The sequence below is a fragment of the Lepidochelys olivacea genome (genome assembly GCF_965140295.1).
Source record: "Lepidochelys olivacea isolate rLepOli2 genome assembly, chromosome: 23".
NCBI classification, from domain to species: domain Eukaryota; kingdom Metazoa; phylum Chordata; order Testudines; family Cheloniidae; genus Lepidochelys; species Lepidochelys olivacea.
In genome coordinates, this window is record NC_140433.1 from 9,845,885 (window position 1) to 9,852,066 (window position 6,182).

Here is a 6,182-nt window from a genome sequence, read left to right on the forward strand (position 1 = left end):
AGTTGCCCTGAACTCTGACATACAGCACCTAGAGTTTTTACATTAGAGATTTTGAAAAATGAGTTAAATAAATAATGTTAATGTGAGCTGAGCCCTCATACTAAGAGAAAAACAGATGTGTGTTAAAGGGCTGGAGACCATTTCAAAAGAATCCCCAGGAAAATTGATTTAGCCATGAAATATCCCTTGAAGTTTGTGGGAGCCAAAACATGAAGGGCCCTATCCTGCTGTCATTACTCACCAGATCCTTGGATACCAGTAGAGTTACTCAAATGTGTAATGCAGGTAGCACTGGGCCCTAAAAACATTTGTCATAGTGGCAATTCATAGTCACTCATGATAACAATGGATAGTCAATGGGACAGGGACAGAGAGTGGGAATGGGGCCAATTTACACCAGCTGGGGATCTGATCACTTCATTGCAATGGGGAGTTGATCAGAGGGAGGAATGTCTGGAAAGGAGATACTGTTTGAGACATCGAGATCACAGAAGGAATCACTCTATCAAGGGCAGGGGTAGCAGGGGTACTTATAGCCTATAGGGCTACCTTGCCTTTATTATATTTACTGGCTTGCCTTCCTTATACTCTTTCTTTATTATACTCAGTAGTAATGCAAGGAACCTACAGCAACACACTGGCTTCAGCAGTCAGCATAAGGCTTGAGGCCTATGAACTTTGTCACAGGTAAATGACCTAACGGTCACCGTTAAGTTTTGGGGAACTGGGAATAGAGTGTGAGAGGAAATTTTGTCCATAATGACATGAGCTAATATCCACAGATATATGACCACAAGAGCTCCGTGGCAACAAATTGATGTGTATGATAATAAATTAGGATCATTTATATACTAACCTATAGGAGAAGGGCACCCCAACATTAGTGGGGTGAGGAAATGCAAATAGAGAAGAGGGAAGAGACCTCTACTGATTAAGCATTATACACAGTGGCAACAGCATAACGTATTATAAAAGCTGTATCTCAGCTTGTGTGCGGGAGAAGAGAGAGATGTAGCCCCTGGTAGATGCCAGGATGATGGCCACTGGTGATGATGAGGAAGGTGATGGTGATGAGGGAGATAGCAACTAACATTCCAGGTTGTTCTGCAAAGGATAGTGTGATGTGTTATCTTGATCCACCGTACTGAATTAGAGTGTTTTTGACTTTGCTAACTGTATTAACAAATTATTGTAAATATAGAAGGGTTCCTACAGTGTGAGTGTTGCAACTGTGCACATTGGGGTTCCCAACTATATAGCAATTTTAGTAATATTGGGCGTTATCTAGGGAAAAGAAGCTGCCAACCCTCAAAGCGATAACTCAGAATTTGTAATTAATTCATAATACACCGACCCTTGCTAGAATGCAGGATTTGGGATCCATGGATGCGTTATAGCAGGGACCGTGTTAAAATGAATTGCAATTAAAGTCATTAAATTTGGGATCCATGGATGCGACCATGTTATATGCGAATTCTAGCGTTCTAGCGAGGGGCTGGTGTATATAGATTAGGCTACAGTCCACACTGTTGTGTGTAGCCACACATGGCAATGAAAGGCTCCAATAGCAGGGATTCCTGGAGCCTTTTCCTGCTGCCTCCCCTGCCAGAGACTTTCCACACAGCCAGAGCTGTTCCCTGTGGCAGGGAGACAGCAGGACATTACACTCTAAAAATAGCAGGATAGATGTGCAATGCAGTGCTTTGGCATGTAGAGAGCCATGTAAGGTATATACCATAAGGGTCTGTTTTTACTCATCTAAGCAGTGCCTAATGTCTACACTGCTATTTACACCCTTGCTGGAGAGTAGCTGTTTAGTGTATGTACTCTAAACACGTCCGAACATGTAGACTTAGCCTTAAATGGGCACAATATTTCCTCTTCTGACTGAAAATCAGTGCTGCTGCCACTGCAAACCCCTGACAGGGTTATAGTCTGTGTAGTTAGGCAGGACACATCATGTGTTATCCCTAGGGCTACAGGGGAACATGCCAAATCTGAAGGCCCATTTCTGTAGATGAAGTAAAAGTCAGGTTAGACCTCACATGCGGGGGCCATGACCAGAGAAGGGAGAGACTGTGGCTGTCTTATGCTCTGGCAATCCCCAATTACTGATATGGCTTCTTTGAGCTAATAGCAGTCAGCACAACTTACAGCAGCCCCCACACTGCTCTAAACTGCATCGAGATGACCCCAGGATTGGGGGAGGGGGGGTCACATAGATGGCTTAACACCCCCTTGGCATGTGCCTTTCCTGAGTCACAAACATCACTCCTTGCCCCTGGCTCAGGATCGGGGTCTATCACTCTAAAAATTATGGGTCTGAGTCTGATCTGACATCCATTGGTGTAAATCAGGAAAAACACAATTAAAATGAAGGGGTTATGGCTGCTTTGCTTTACCACAGCAGCTGCGACATACTGACCCACAGCTTTTACAAGCAAATGAATTCATACTGATTGTTATAATTCACTCTGCAGAGGAAGCAGGTAAAGTGTAATAGGCGAATCAGCATTTTGTTAGCACATCATTGGTGTCTAATTAGGAATCTAATTCACCTAACCTCTAAGCATAGAAAAAATGTTTAAAAATGCCTAAACAATTCATATGTTCAAAATAAGTGGGGAAATGCGTTCATAAATGTTTATCTTATTTTTATCTTGGAAACAATTTTTCACAGTAGAAAGATCAGTCGCATGATTAAAAAAATTAATTTTAAAAATAAAATGGTGGGCCAAACTCCACTAAGAATAACCCAGGACCTGAGAGTGAATTCACTGGCTCCTGGTCAGGAATTTTCATAGAATCATAGAATATCAGGGTTGGAAGGGACCCCTGAAGGTCATCTAGTCCAACCCCCTGCTCGAAGCAGGACCAATTCCCAGTTAAATCATCCCAGCTAGGGCTTTGTCAAGCCTGACCTTAAAAACCTCTAAGGAAGGAGATTCTACCACCTCCCTAGGTAACGCATTCCAGTGTTTCACCACCCTCTTAGTGAAAAAGTTTTTCCTAATATCCAATCTAAACCTCCCCCACTGCAACTTGAGACCATTACTCCTCGTTCTGTCATCTGCTACCATTGAGAACAGTCTAGAGCCATCCTCTTTGGAACCCCCTTTCAGGTAGTTGAAAGCAGCTATCAAATCCCCCCTCATTCTTCTCTTCTGCAGGCTAAACAATCCCAGCTCCCTCAGCCTCTCCTCATAAGTCATGTGTTCTAGACCCCTAATCATTTTTGTTGCCCAATTTTGTGACCAAACGTATTTTTTTCATCAGAAAATTCTGATTAATCAAAATAAAAACTTTTTTATGGGAAAGGGCTGATTCTGAAGAAGAAAAAAAAAGAAAAAAAAATCACTGGAAAATATGTTCAGGGTGTCCCCCTGCAGAATAACCACCTTGTTGTTGCAGTTGCCTGGACACCCAGACCCAAAACTGCCAGAGCAAGCTCTCGAACCCCACCAAGAGAGTATTGGCTATTCTGGAGTGTGTCTCTCTCATTTTTCATGAAACATTTTGATAAGTCTCAGATTTATCCCATTGTGACACAAATGCCAAAACCCCACAATTTTTTGTGGGATGGAAATCCATTTTCCAGCCAGCTCAGCTCTTGGCACACTGCTTGGGTATTTGTGGGCATGCAACGTTCATTTTCAGATCACACCCAGGTCATACACTAATAGTTTGTGGGAATGATTTTAACGCTCTGAGAATGAATAATAAAAACATCCATTTAAGCACAAACAGAGGCTGAGAGGAGTTAATGCAACACTGACTTGGATTTGTTTGTAGAAATCATCATATATCTATATTACAACATCCTTCTGCTGTTCGAACTAAGGTTAGACATGACAAAGCAGAGGCAGAGCATTCATCCAGCAGAGACAGGTGCTGCAATTTTGCATCATCTTTTGTGAAGTGATGAAGAGTTTATGGATGAGGAAGCTCATAACTAGCTCCAAGGCTGCAGCCACTAACTCTGCCCATCAAAGGAAAACAATACACCCTGTGAATCTGGGAGCCAATCCTATGTGGAGGGGATTAAGTCTAAAATAAAGAGGAGAATATGGAAGCAAATTGGAGCAAATGCAAAGAAATCCCCATTATTTCGCCCTCTGATCAAATAATGGGGAAAAATGAAGATGTCCCTAGTCCTGCTTTAAATTGGGCCAGAATTCCTAGTACACTCTGGCTGCTTCACACTGCACCAGTGTCCCAAAGCAGCCATAATTAACTCACCAGTTAAACTGGTTGAACAGCTGTTCATCATCACAGAATTGTGCAAAGCAACCGAACAGTACTGGTGAATCTGGCCCATGGCACTGCAGAAAAAACATGACATGATGGTGGCTTTTCCCTAGTTTTGGAAGGTGTCTTTTTGGAGCCCTTTACACTGTTGAGCTGTGGTTGAGCTCTTTTAAGAAGTTAAAAGAATGAGGAGTAGTCTCTAAGGTGCCACAAGTACTCCTCATTCTTTTTGCTGATACAGACTAACACAGCTACCACTCTGAAACCTTTGAAACGTTAGTTTCTTTGTACCTTGCTTGTGAAAAGAAACAAGCCCGCTGCCTTAGGCCAGCTTCTTTCATGTGTGTCACCCCATTAAACCCAATGGGTTTGTTAAAGAGGCATTAAGGACTGGTCTACACTGGGAATTTACATTGGCATAGCTGTGTCTCTCAAGGGGTGTGAAAATCCACACTCCCTGGGAGATGTGGCTATACTGACCTAACCGCCCTCAGTGTAGACAGAGCTAAGTCAATGGAAGAATTCTTCTGTCAAACTAGCTACCGCCTCTTGGGGAGGTGCATTATCTACTATGCCAATGGCAGCACCCCTCCTGTCAGCAAAGTAGAGTCTACATTGTAGCTGCAGCCCTGCAGCTGCACTGTTTCAAAATGTAGACCTGTCCTACAGATGTGAATTAAAAGTGGATTAGCCAAACTGCATTAAAGCCCTGTGTGGACACTCTCATTAAGGGTAGGTCTACATTTAAAATACTGACAGGTGGGAGCTATGTCAGCGGGAGAAGCTCTCTCATCGACATAGCACTGTCTACAAAGGGATGTTAAGGTCATTATAACTACATGGCTCCAGGGTATGGAATTTTCACAGCCATGCAACATAGTTAGACAGACATAGGTCTGTTGTGTAGACCAGACTTCAGAATTAAATCAGTTTAGCTTAATTTCACTTTGAATGAATTCCCAGAAGAATTCTATCTTGGTGGGAAGTGTCAGGAAGATTGGATAACTTTATGGGGGAGGTGGGTGTGTAAAAATTGGGTTTATAGTGGAAATCTATCTTCAGTCTAAATTTTGTTCCAGCCACTGCAACTTCATAATATAGTATAATACCATCCCAAAATATCAGGGAGTCCTGATGTGGATACAAACTAACATGGGTACCCTTCTGATACTTTGTCCCAAAATATGGTTATTAGTGAGATATCCATGTTATCTATCTTTTATTATAGAGGAAAATGCTGAAATTAGCAATGAGATTCTTGTTATTTTGCTTCCGAGGTGTAGCTGCCAATAAGGACAGTGTGAGAGAGGATGGTGTTTTCTTCTTTTTAACATCTGCATCAAATGCCCCTGTCAAGGTTCCTTCCCCACTCTGAACTCTAGGGTACAGATGTGGGGACCTGCATGAAAACCTCCTAAGCTTACTTTTACCAGCTTAGGTTAAAACTTCCCCAAGGTACAAATTAATTTTACCCTTTGCCCTTGAAATTTCCACTGCCACCACCAAACTTTAACTGGGTTTACTGGGAAATGTAGTTTGGACACATCTTTCCCCCCAAAATCCTCCCAACCCTTGCACCCCACTTCCTGGGGAAGGTTTGGTAAAAATCCTCACCAATTTGCTTAGGTGACCACAGACCCAAACCTTTGGATCTTAGAACAATGAAAAAGCATTCAGTTTTCTTACACGAAGACTTTTAATAGAAGTAAAGGAATCACCTCTGTAAAATCAGGATGGTAGATACCTTACAGGGGAATTAGATTCAAAACATAGAGAATCCCTCTAGGCAAAACCTTAAGTTACAAAAAAGACACACAGACAGAAATAGTCATTCTATTCAGCACAGTTCTTTTCTCAGCCATTTAAAGAAATCATAATCTAACACATACCTAGCTAGATTACTTACTAAAAATTCTAAGACTCCATTCCTGTTC